Raw genomic sequence first — 13577 nt, 5'->3', positions numbered from 1 at the left:
AATAACAGAATAACACTGTGCAGTAAACAGTAAAACTGTCTGCACTACAAACCAGTTTGTTCATAGTTAAGATAATACATTAAAATTATATGGTAAGTTTTATTGTATCAATGGCACACTGGGTTGTATGTTGCCAGGTTGAGTCACAAATGGGTTGAAATTTGTATGATGTGTGAGTGGTATGTGTTTCATTCAAGATCTGGCAACTGGACAACCTTGGAATAATATATTGATGTGATTAATCATATAACGATGTTTGGGACAGTTTCCTGGGAGAAATAACAAAACGAGAGGGGGGTGGGAGATAGGTGACAATACAGGAGACTTCCGGTAAAAATTGGAATGTTGACAGGTATGCAAATCATTTAATTTAAATCGAAACTTCGGAGCGGGTTCATGAATCATTTGTCATTTGAGTCAGATCAGGACTTTGGAGCCAGTTTGTGAATATTTTGATTCAAATTGGGACTTTGCAGCATGCATCATGATTTTTTTTTCTTTCTTTCTTTTCTTTCTTTTTTATTAAACAGTACAAAACATCAAACCATTAAGGCAGTTATAAAAGCAAAACACAGAAAGAAAGTGTACACATACAAATCTCTTAAGAAAATTAACCATGGTTTTATTATAGTAAAAGTGTAGTAACCATGTTTTATTTATTTATTTGAGTATTTGATCATTTTTATAACCACAGTTTTACTACAAATACCATGGTTAAACTATGTAGCAAAACCATGGTTAAAAAAACTTTTTTTTTTAATTAGTAGAGTTTGATTAAACATATAAACTTTGACAACAAAAAAATGTAAGAAACTTTTTTGTCCTATTTATTGTGAACTAAACACAATTATATGGTTATTTGTATTGTAGTATTTGCATTAAGAATAGTTTCCCCTGCTGTCCACGACTCCAAGAACAGACCACTGATTCTAGGACATAAATATTGATATTTGATTCTCTGCAGGTCTAGTGAATCTCACCTTATTTATTTATTAATTTATTTACACTACGATCACCATAATTATTATACAGTACTCTTAAAAGTATTGTAAATGTTGCACATGCACTTTGACCTAAGAGCTGGAATGTTCTGTATTTAATGTTTGTGGGATTATTGTCTAAATAGCGACATCTTGTGATCAGAATATGTACTTACAGCATGATTTTAGCTGTTGTGCGTTTTATGGATATTACAGCAAATTCCTCAGTTCAGCTGCACAAGGGACTGATTTTCAAATTTGAAAAAAAAAAAAAAACATGGAATATTGAATTATTTTGAACAGCCCTTTTTGTTTAAATAAAAATACTTGAAATTTAACATATTAAATTAAATAAAATGCATATTTTTATTTATACACACATTCGTATGGTAGGAAACATAATGTTTATTAATGTTTGTTTGTTACTGAATAAACACATATACACACCTCTAAAATTTCAGTAACTGCACCAAACTCGTGATCAGTTTATAATAAGCCTTATACATGATTTATTTAATCACATTGCATGTTTAAATCAAGACAACAACACAAGAATCATAGTTTCAGTTTCGTAATTTTATTATGTCAATGAGTATTAATGTGCTTTGTAGAATTGTGAACTATTTTACTGAGTTCCTTATTATTTTGTATGTGTTTGGATCTACTCATATGATATAAATATGGTTTATAGCAGGTCTTAACAGTGATCAACAACAATTAATCTAAGGGGCAGGGTCGGGTGGGGTTGCTATAAACCTTTAACGCTTATTTGACTGGAGAGAATACAACCCTGCACCTTATTTGTTAATCAGTGTGTCACACCCCCCCACCAAACACAACACACTACACCACATCCACCATTTAGGGCGCTATAGTGCCCCCCCTGCACCCACCTACCACAGCCCTGCAGGGGGGCCAAGTAATTACCTAAATTTGTGGTGTCCGAGGCAAATTACTATTACCATGAAATATGTCTTCTTTACTTACCGCTCATGAAGAACACACTACCAGATTCAAATGCGCAGTATGATGTCACAATTTGAGGCATTAGCATAAATAGAATGTTCGGAATCTTCGATCTTCAGTTGAAGCTTCTGAATGACTCTTGCTGCAGATTCAATCCTCAGATTTCTTTTATTAGCCTACCTGAGTTTCTTTTGCACTCTAGTGAATGTTTTCTTTCCACTTACGAGGAAACGCTAGGGACCGCAAGTAAGTTCTAGGGCCCCCCTGCAAGGCTGTGGTGGATAAGTGCAGGGGGGGCACTATAGTGCCTTAAATGCTGGATGTGGTGTAGTGTGTTGTGTTTGGTGGGGGGTGTGACACAGTCATTGACAAAAGAGGTGCGGGGTTGTATTATCTCAAATTAAATGAGCAATAATGGTTTATAGCAACCCCACCCGACCCCGCCCTTCAGATTAATAGTTGTCAATCACTGTTTACACCTGCTATAAACCTTACTTATAACAATAATCTATTTGTTAAAAAGCAAACATATGAAATAATGAAGAGCATACATTTCCTTAAAATGATGACAGTTTACTGGTTTACATTAATATTTAAAGAAATAATAAACTCTCAGAACTGAAGCTAAATCATTCTTGTGTTGTCCCCTTCATTTGAACTAAACTGAATCTTTTCATGAACTTAAACCTTAACTTGAATCTTTTTATAAACAGATCTAATGATTTTAGTGCTGTTATTAAAATTTGAAGATGTCTTGAACTTATTGAAGTTATTACAGTCAAATGAATCTGATACTGTTGCACTCTGAACTCTTTCATTTTGATTGTGATAATGAGTGACTTTTAATACCATCTCTAGAACCAGAAAGTCTTGCTCCTGTCAAGTTTGTACCCCTTCTCTGTCTTCCCCACATATATTTACACACATAGACAGTATCTCACAAAAGTGAGTACACCTCTCACATTTCAGCAACCATTTTAATATCTTCTCAAGGGACAATACTTTAGAAATGAAACTTGGATATATTTTAGAGTCGTCAATGTACAGCTTGTATGTGTCATAGTCTGGTGGGTTGAGGAGTGGATATGGAGGAGGAGAACCGGAGTAAATGAATATATTAAAGTTTATTAAACAAAACACTGAAGAAAATTACAAACAAAACAAAACCAGGAGCATTAAACGAGAACATGTAACATTAACGACTGACAAAGGGTAGTGAGCAGACACAGACTTAAATACACAGAAGACAGGGCGTGGTTACAAACAAGATAACAAGGATAACGAGGGGGAAATACAAATATGGGCATGATCAAACCAAATGGAACTAAACACTAGGGGGAGACAAGGACTAAACCATGAATAGGAAACATAGGGGGAAAAACACTAGGAAAACAGAACAGGACAGGACAAAATACTGACATTACACCCCCCTCCCCAAAAGGCGCATCTCGCGCCGTCTAACATCCATAGGGGAGGGAGGGTGGGCATACAGTCCAATATACCATGGCGGGTCTGGGGGATCAGTCCAGGTGCCCATGGCCAGGTAAACAGTAAATTTTCTTGGGGGAACCTAGGGCATAGTCCACCCAGGAGAGCATGGAAGGGCGCGCAGGAGAGAGCTCTGGCTCTGGAGGGCGCGCAGGAGAGAGCTGCCATCTTGTTTGCAGACTCTGGCATGGCAGCCATCTTGAGGGCCGCTAGTAACATGGTGGCCATCTTGTGAACAGACTCGGCATTGCGGCCATCTTGTGCGCTGGCGTGGCAGCCTTATTACTTGCAGATTCTGGCGTGGCAGCCATCTTGCGTGCAGAATCTGGCATGGCGGTGTAGTGCATGGAGCCCATCAGACATGAAATAACTAGTTATATTCCTTATAACTTCTTCCCCCGATCTGCGATTTAACACCTGTTTGCTATGAGCCAGACCTGGTTACTATCCAACTCATCCCCCACCATCAAGATAAGACTCTTTATGGCCTATAAGAATGTAGGGAGATACACTCTCCTTATTCAGACATACAGTTATATAGAAATGTACACGTACCAATGTGTTACCTTTTCTTATATTGTTGTTTCTGTTATGTATGTCTGCCTCAAACATTAATCCGCAATAGGTGAATTATTGTGTGTGTTAAAGATGCAATGTGTAATATTTAAGATGATCTCTAGACAGAAATGCAATATAGTATACATAACTATGTTTTCAGGGGTGTATAAAGACCTTACTTAATGAACCATTATGTTTTTATTACCTTAGAATTATCAGTTTATATCTACATACACCGCGGGTCCCCTCACATGGAAGTCGCCGTATTGTTTCTACAGTAGCCCTGAACGGACAAACTGCTCTACAGATCGCGTTTCATCACTGTTGTTCTAGCGGAAAAACACTGACACAATGATGAACATGTAACTGTAATATTCACAATAACACCGTTTTATTGAATTAAGTAAATATAATTCCTTAATTTACATTTTAAAAGAAACCTAATTACTCTTTGCTGTCTAAAACGAGGACATCTTAATCCCGTGTGGGCCACCGTAGCTTCTGTAAAGGGAGGGGTGAGCGGTGGACGGGAGCCGTTGGTTGGAATTCACAATCTCACCGCTAGATGCCGCAAAAATCTACACACTGCACCTTTAAGACTCTCTCATTTAGAATCACTCATTCAACCGAGATGATACATAGATCATGTTTGGTGTCTATGAGCTGCATTTATGATCTCCTAAAAGTTAATGTTTGTGGCATCTTAATAACTCCTTGCTTGATAGGTATTATTGAAGTTTTGTGGCAAAACAACCAATCAGCTTCCACATGCAAACACCATGGTGGGAGACAAAGACTTTCAATCTTCCCTCCAAAACTCAGATCAACCGGATTGGACAAGGTCCAACTGTGGGCGTGAACGACCTACAGGTTTAAAAGTCTTCCCTCTTCTCGTCCAACTCTCTCTCTTCCCTTCTCCTCGACTCGAACACACGTCATCCTGCCACCTCCCCCATATCGATGGGGGAGGGGCGGCTCACCTAGCATTAGGAGATGATGCCTAACTTACTTGAAAAGCCATGCGGCCTACACACCCTTCTTCGAAGCCATGCGGTCTCAAGGAACTGGAAAGGACTTTCTGAACTGAACACATACGGAACCAATGCACAACAACAAGAGCTTGCAAGTATCCGTTCTGTCTACAAACGTAGATAGCTGCGTTTAAGGCGTTTTATGAAAAACGATTTCAGGTTGTTCAGAACCGTTCGTTCCTGTACCATGCAACTCCCTCTCTCTCTCTCTCATACTCTCTCTCTCACGCGTTCCCGGTCTATTTGTGTTTTATGTACGTTTGTCTATGTGCGATCGTTTGTAAGTAGAATAGTTTAATAAACAACCATATATTCACATATAATGATTCTCTGTGCTGAATGCTTACATTACTATAGTCACTTAAACTGTTTCGATCTCATATTGCTACCTTAAGCCCTGTTTTGTTCAATTGTTTTAACTCCGTTCTGATTAGTAAAACACGTTGCCGTGACGACGAGCTGACGTAACAGTAATCGATATCACTGAAGAATTTGCTGGACAAAGGAACAAGTCGATATCATCATTACTGTTACTAATCAGAAACTGGAAAATGTGTATATTTAATGACGATTATTATACACAGTTTCCTGTGAGTTAAAGTACTTTCCCTGAGTGAAATGTATGTTTTAAATAACTCATTTCATTCTATTCATTGGTCAAAAGACCTGTTGGAGATTTACTGTGTACATGTGATGAGAGAAACATAGTCTCATACATGTGCATACACATACTGATCATTTTAAATTCTTTGAGCTAAAAAATTCCTACAGCGCCATCTTGTGAACTGGCGTGGCGGCCATTTTGCGAGCTGACGCTGGCCTGGCGACTGACGGGCTTGAGCGTGGAGAGGAAGCCGGCAGGCTTGAGCGCTGGGCGGAGGCCGGTAGACTAGAGTGCGGGGAAGAGGCCAGCCGCATTGGCTGAGGACAGCAGCGGAGCTTTGGAGGACGACAGGGGATAGGAGACTGGGCTGGCGGTGCGAACCGTTGGCACGGTATGTGGGGGGTCCTGGCTTATGGAGGGCTGGCGCGATGTGCTGTGCCGCAGAGGGGGCTGGATGATGAGACTTAGTCGGACTGATCGGACAAATTTCTTCGACTTCGAAATCAGACCCATTTAAAAACAGAATGAGATTGACTAGCTCGATCAAGGGGAATTGACAGGCAGGAAAATCGCAGCGAATAATCTCATCATCCAGTCCCAAAATAAACACAGCGCCGAGTGAAGCATCGGGCCAGCCCACCTGATGTGAAAGCTCGAGGAACTCCTCCACATATCGCTCCAACGTTCGGCCGCCCTGCCGCAGTCTCCACAGTTTTTCCTCAGCCCGATTCATCTTCTGTTTGGGTCCGTCGTTCTGTCACAATCTGGTGGGTTGAGGAGTGGATATGGAGGAGGAGAACCGGAGTAAATGAATATATTAAAGTTTATTAAACAAAACACTGAAGAAAATTACAAACAAAACAAAAAACAGGAGCATTAAACGAGAACATGTAACATTAACAACGGACAAAGGGTAGTGAGCAGACACAGACTTAAATACACAGAAGACAGGGCGTGGTTACAAACAAGATAACAAGGATAACGAGGGGGAAATACAAATATGGGCATGATCAAACCAAATGGAACTAAACACTAGGGGGAGACAAGGACTAAACCATGAATAGGAAACATAGGGGGAAAAACACTAGGAAAACAGAACAGGACAGGACAAAACACTGACAGTATGGCAGTATAGATTTACTGTCCTCTGAAAATAAGTAAATAAATCCTAAGTGATAACAGCAATATGTTGTTTAACCATGCAAAGCCACATATCCTATTCATCATGTTAATTTTTTCGCCTGCTTGACAGGACCATACACCAGTTGTGTATCTTGTATCAGTTTAAATTTGGTGCTTTGAGTACAATTCTCTCATACTGACCACTGGATGTTCAACATGGCACCTCATGGCAAATACCTCTCTGATGATTTGAGAATTAGAATTGTTGCTCTACACAAAAATGGGCTAGGTTATAAGAGGTTCGGTAACACCCTGAAACTGAGTTACAGTACAGTGGCCAGGATCATATAGAGGTTTTCCAAGACGGGTTCCATTCGGAATAGGCCTTGCAAGGTTCAATCAACGAAGTTGAGCACTCATTCTGTGCGTCAGGTGCAGAACCTGGCTTCAAAAAACAGATGTATGAGTGCTGCCAGCATTAGTTTAGAGGTTGCAGAAGTAGAAGGTCAGCTTGTCGGTTTGCATAGGCATCGTCCCAGAAGGAAAGCTGGCTCACAAGAAAGGCCGCAAACAGTTTGCTGAAGACAACCTGTCCAAGAGCATGAATTACTGGAACCATGTCCTGTGGTCTGATGAGACCAAGGTAAAGTTGTTTGGCTCAGATGATATCCAGCATGTGTGGTGATAGATAACAGTGGTGACATAAAATATTGACACTTTAGACACAGTTTTGACCACTGATTCTAGGACAAAAATATTGATATTTGATTCTCTGCAGGTCTAGTGAATCTCACCTTATTTATTTATTAATTTATTTACACTACGATCACCATAATTATTATACAGTACTCTTCAAAGTATTGTAAATGTTGCACATGCACTTTGACCTAAGAGCTGGAATGTTCTGTATTTAATGTTTGTGGGATTATTGTCTAAATAGCGACATCTTGTGATCAGAATATGTACTTACAGCATGATTTTAGCTGTTGTGCGTTTTATGGATATTACAGCAAATTCCTCAGTTCAGCTGCACAAGGGACTGATTTTCAAATTTGAACAAAAAACATGGAATATTGAATTATTTTGAACAGCCCTTTTTGTTTAAATAAAAATACTTGAAATTTAACATATTAAATTAAATAAAATGCATATTTTTATTTATACACACATTCGTATGGCAGGAAACATAATGTTTATTAATGTTTGTTTGTTACTGAATAAACACATATACACACCTCTAAAATTTCAGTAACTGCACCAAACTCGTGATCAGTTTATAATAAGCCTTATATATGATTTATTTAATCACATTGCATGTTTAAATCAAGACAACAACACAAGAATCATAGTTTCAGTTTCGTCATTTTATTATGTCAATGAGTATTAATGTGCTTTGTAGAATTGTGAACTATTTTACTGAGTTCCTTATTATTTTGTATGTGTTTGGATCTACTCATATGATATAAATATGGTTTATAGCAGGTCTTAACAGTGATCAACAACAATTAATCTAAGGGGCAGGGTCGGGTGGGGTTGCTATAAACCTTTAACGCTTATTTGACTGGAGAGAATACAACCCTGCACCTTATTTGTTAATCAGTGTGTCACACCCCCCCCACCAAACACAACACACTACACCACATCCACCATTTAGGGCGTTATAGTGCCCCCCCTGCACCCACCTACCACAGCCCTGCAGGGGGGCCAAGTAATTACCTAAATTTGTGGTGTCCGAGGCAAATTACTATTACCATGAAATATGTCTGCTTTACTTACCGCTCATGAAGAACACACTACCAGATTCAAATGCGCAGTATGATGTCACAATTTGAGTCATTAGCATAAATAGAATGTTCGGAATCTTCGATCTTCAGTTGAAGCTTCTGAATGACTCTTGCTGCAGATTCAATCCTCAGATTTCTTTTATTAGCCTACCTGAGTTTCTTTTGCACTCTAGTGAATGTTTTCTTTCCACTTACGAGGAAACGCTAGGGACCGCAAGTAAGTTCTAGGGCCCCCCTGCAAGGCTGTGGTGGATAAGTGCAGGGGGGGCACTATAGTGCCTTAAATGCTGGATGTGGTGTAGTGTGTTGTGTTTGGTGGGGGGTGTGACACAGTCATTGACAAAAGAGGTGCGGGGTTGTATTATCTCAAATTAAATGAGCAATAATGGTTTATAGCAACCCCACCCGACCCCGCCCTTCAGATTAATAGTTGTCAATCACTGTTTACACCTGCTATAAACCTTACTTATAACAATAATCTATTTGTTAAAAAGCAAACATATGAAATAATGAAGAGCATACATTTCCTTAAAATGATGACAGTTTACTGGTTTACATTAATATTTAAAGAAATAATAAACTCACAGAACTGAAGCTAAATCATTCTTGTGTTGTCCCCTTCGTTTTAACTAAACTGAATCTTTTCATGAACTTAAACCTTAACTTGAATCTTTTTATAAACAGATCTATTGATTTTAGTGCTGTTATTAAAATTTGAAGATGTGTTTATTCAGTCGTATCTTCAGTCTTGAACTTATTGAAGTTATTACAGTCAAATGAATCTGATACTGTTGCACTCTGAACTCTTTCATTTTGATTGTAATAATGAGTGACTTTTAATGCCATCTCTAGAACCAGAAAGTCTTGCTCCTGTCAAGTTTGTACCCCTTCTCTGTCTTCCCCACATATATTTACACACATAGACAGTATCTCACAAAAGTGAGTACACCTCTCACATTTCAGCAACCATTTTAATATCTTCTCAAGGGACAATACTTTAGAAATGAAACTTGGATATATTTTAGAGTAGTCAACGTACAGCTTGTATGGCAGTATATATTTACTGTCCTCTGAAAATAAGTAAATAAATCCTAAGTGATAACAGCAATATATTGTTTAACCATGCAAAGCCACATATCCTATTCATCATGTTAATTTTTTCGCCTGCTTGACAGGACCATACACCAGTTGTGTATCTTGTATCAGTTTAAATTTGGTGCTTTGAGTACAATTCTCTCATACTGACCACTGGATGTTCAACATGGCACCTCATGGCAAATAACTCTGATGATTTGAGAATTAGAATTGTTGCTCTACACAAAAATGGGCTAGGCTATAAGAGGTTCGGTAACACCCTGAAACTGAGTTACAGTACAGTGGCCAGGATCATATAGAGGTTTTCCAAGACGGGTTCCATTCGGAATAGGCCTTGCAAGGATCGATCAACGAAGTTGAGCACTCATTCTGTGCGTCAGGTGCAGAACCTGGCTTCAAAAAACAGATGTATGAGTGCTGCCAGCATTAGTTTAGAGGTTGCAGAAGTAGAAGGTCAGCTTGTCAGTGCTCAGACCATACGCCGCACACTGGTTTGCAACAAGTCGGTTTGCATAGGCATCGTCCCAGAAGGAAGCCTCTTCTGAAGCTGGCTCACAAGAAAGCCTGCAAACAGTTTGCTGAAGACAACCTGTCCAAGACCATGAATTACTGAAACCATGTCCTGTGGTCTGATGAGACCAAGATAAAGTTGTTTGGCTCAGATGATGTCCAGCATGTGTGGTGATAGATAACAGTGGTGACATAAAATATTGACACTTTAGACACAGTTTTGACAAGTTCACTTGGGTGTACTCACTTTTGTTGCCAGCTATTTTGACAATAATGGCTGTATGTTAAGTTATTTTCAGAGGACAGTAAGCTGACTGTTGTTTGGCCTGAGTTCAGACTAAAACAGCTAAAAACAGTGTTGAATGATATTCATCTTTTTATTCGTCTAAGAATATACATGTGCAGGGATTCTGTATTACAACAATTTAAAGGCCCCACCAACTACTAGAGCCATTTCCCTATAGATTCAAAGCCTAAACTTTGACTTTTTCCTCAAACCATTGAAGCATCTGTTAAGACATCTTAGGCTGTCTGCCAAGTCCTCTAGGTGTGTCTTTGTTATGCTAACTCAATGTGAGTTCTTTATGTCACTTACATGATTGACAGCCTTCAGGTGAGGCTCCATAGCTCAGTGGTTAGAGCACTGGTCTTGTAAACCAGGGGTCGCGAGTTCGATCCTCGCTGGGGCCTGATTAGAAAACTTTTGAAAAGTGAGGCAAAGAATGGCAGATAATTGTCAAATGCAGATGTGCAAAGCTTGACACATCATACCCAAAAAGACTTGAGGCTGTAAAGGTGCTTCAACTATGTACTGAGTTAAAGGTTGTATCAGCGATTTCTAGCCTGAAACATAAAGTGTAACATTGGTGTTGTGGACTTTCGCTCCGCCTCCCTCACATCCCTGCACCAGTAGGAAAGTCCACAACACCAAACCCCTGACGCTGATTGGTTGGAACACTGTTTGTTTATGTGTGGAAAGGTTGGTAGTGCCGATTGTTTTTTTTGGCATATCTCGGACCCTAGGCTGACCAGAGAGACACGTTTTTTCACAGACAATTTATGGGGCAGGCAGCGAGCGGATCGTGAAGAAATGTCAGCTGAAATTGACACTTTATGTTTTAGGCTAGAAATCGCTGATACAACCTTTAAGGGTATGAATACTTATGCAATGTACTTATTTCAGTGTTTTATTTTTAATAAATTTGTAAAATTTGCAAATCTGGTTTTTGCTTTGTCATTATTATGGAGTGTAAATTTTACAAATTATCTTGACTTCAGGACTTGGTTTTTGCTCTGATATGCATTTTCAGCTGTTAGACCTTTTCTGAGAGGTGTGTGCCTTTCTAAATCATACTCATTCAAATGAATTTGCCACAGTTTAACTCCACTCGAAGTGTAGTAACATCTAGAAGCAATATGAATGCTCCTGAGCTAAATGTCGAGTGTCCAAGAAAAGGGTATGAGTACTTATGCAACGGGATCTTTTCAGTTTTTTATTTTTAATAAATTTGCACAAATGTTAAAAACCTATTTTTTGCTTTGCCGTTATGGAGTAGGGAGTGTAGATTGATGTGGGAAAAAAGTAATTTAAAGTAGTTTAACATAAGGCAGCAACATAACAAAATGTGAAAAAATGGGGTATGAATAATTTCGCAAGGCACTGTACTATAGTTCAACCATGGTAACCACAAATTAACCATGGTTTTGCTACACTTACCATAGTTTAACCATGATATTTGTAGTAAAACTGTGGTTATACAAATAGTATTGAATACTTTTACTATAATACCTTCAACAATGCTTAACCATGGTTTTATTATAGTAAAAGTGTAGTAACCATGTTTTTTTATAAGAAAATATTATGATCAGGATGTTAAAAAAAAACTAATCTTTCAGTAGATATTAAGCATATTCTGGCCATGTTAGTCACTTTTTGCTGTTCCCTTAAAGTCCCCTTGAAATCAAATTAAAGTTTTATGTTTTTAGTATGAATGTTATCCTTAAGGTTTAAGCTAGTGTGCTCCAAAATGATGACAAAATTCCCATTTACAAGATATAAGCATTCAAAACTTATAACTTCTGCCAATATGGATCAACAATTTTGATGACATCACCCTGCACGTCACCTTTTCATCAAACCTTTTGTCCAATCAAATGCTCTCTAGAATCTGAAGTGTCCCACTCCCTACACTATAAATAGATGCTAAAGCTGCGGCTGAAATCAGTCACTTGTTCACAGAATTAGTCATTTCTATAGGGTAAATGGCACCTAGTGTACTATATAGGGGATATGGAACGATTTAGACAGTTTAAATATGCTTTCCATTGGGGTGAATGAAGTGTGGTTTCGCGCTGTGTCACACGATCCACCATAGCTCCCACACAGTCTGCTCCCATCAAGAGACACAATAGCACGGAGCGGTCATATGCGCAAATTGTCGCAGACCATAAAACGTATCTGATTCATTTGAATTCTACGATATGGATGAATTGTGGCTGTCACACATGCTGCTTTACCACATGTTGGGTCTTTGTAGTCCCAGAGCCTGAAATAGCTTTATATGCCTTCTTGGACTGATGTATTTCAGTCACTCTCTCTCTCATAGTTTCTGGATTTTTTTAAATTTTTAGTTTATTTTATTTTTTTACTTAGGCATTGTGCAGGAGTAGGCAAATCCAAGTTTAGCTTCAATTCGAATCAAACACACCTGAACGAGCTTATCAAGGTCTTCAGGTTTACTAAGTCTCTCCACCTTTTTTTCCCATAAGAACAGGTGAGGCCATTTGTAAGTTTTATGGGCCAGGCTTCCAGTCTCATCTGTGTCCAGCTATTTCAGCCTTAACAAAACAGCTTGTTTTGCTGCTTGATTTTGCAATTTTTTTTTTTTTTTATGTATTATTTGAATTATGAACACACTGGTTTGTAGTGGAAACAGTTTTACTGTTTACTGCATGTTGTTATTCTTCTCATTATTTTTCTATACACTCTTAAAAATAAAGGTGCTTCACAATGTCGTAGAAGAACCTTTTATGTTTAAATGGTTCCATAAAGAACCTTTAACATTTGAAGAACCTTTCTGCTTCCCAAAAGGTTCTTTGTGGTGAAAGAAGGTTCTTCAGATTATAAAAAGGTAAGAAAGAGATGGTTCTTTGAAGAACCTTTGACTGAATGGTTCTTTGTGGACTAAAAAAAGGTTCTTCTATGGCATCGCTGTGAAGAATTTTTTTCTTTTTTATTCTTATTTTTCTCTGTTGTGCCATTATCTAAAGCAGGGATAGGCAATGTCAGTCATGAAGTGCCAGTGTCCTGCAGAGTTTAGATCCAACCCTAATCAAACACGCCTGAACCAGATAATCAAGGTATTCAGGATTACAGTTTTTTTTAACAGTTAGAGCTAAACTCTGCGGGACACCAGCACTCCAGGACCAACATTGCCTA

At 38.6% G+C, this 13577-nt stretch overlaps 1 non-coding gene across 1 annotated transcript; it reads left to right on the top strand.

Moving 5' to 3' along the window:
- The first annotated feature begins 10755 nt into the window (after nt 1–10755).
- On the top strand, nt 10756–10828 carry trnat-ugu (transfer RNA threonine (anticodon UGU)). Its single transcript has one exon. It is a non-coding gene; the product is annotated as a tRNA-Thr (tRNA).
- Nucleotides 10829–13577: the final 2749 nt, after the last annotated feature.

This window comes from Garra rufa, chromosome 9 (assembly GCF_049309525.1).
Source record: "Garra rufa chromosome 9, GarRuf1.0, whole genome shotgun sequence".
In the NCBI taxonomy this organism is placed as follows: domain Eukaryota; kingdom Metazoa; phylum Chordata; class Actinopteri; order Cypriniformes; family Cyprinidae; genus Garra; species Garra rufa.
This window is presented reverse-complemented; position numbering and strand designations above follow the sequence as displayed.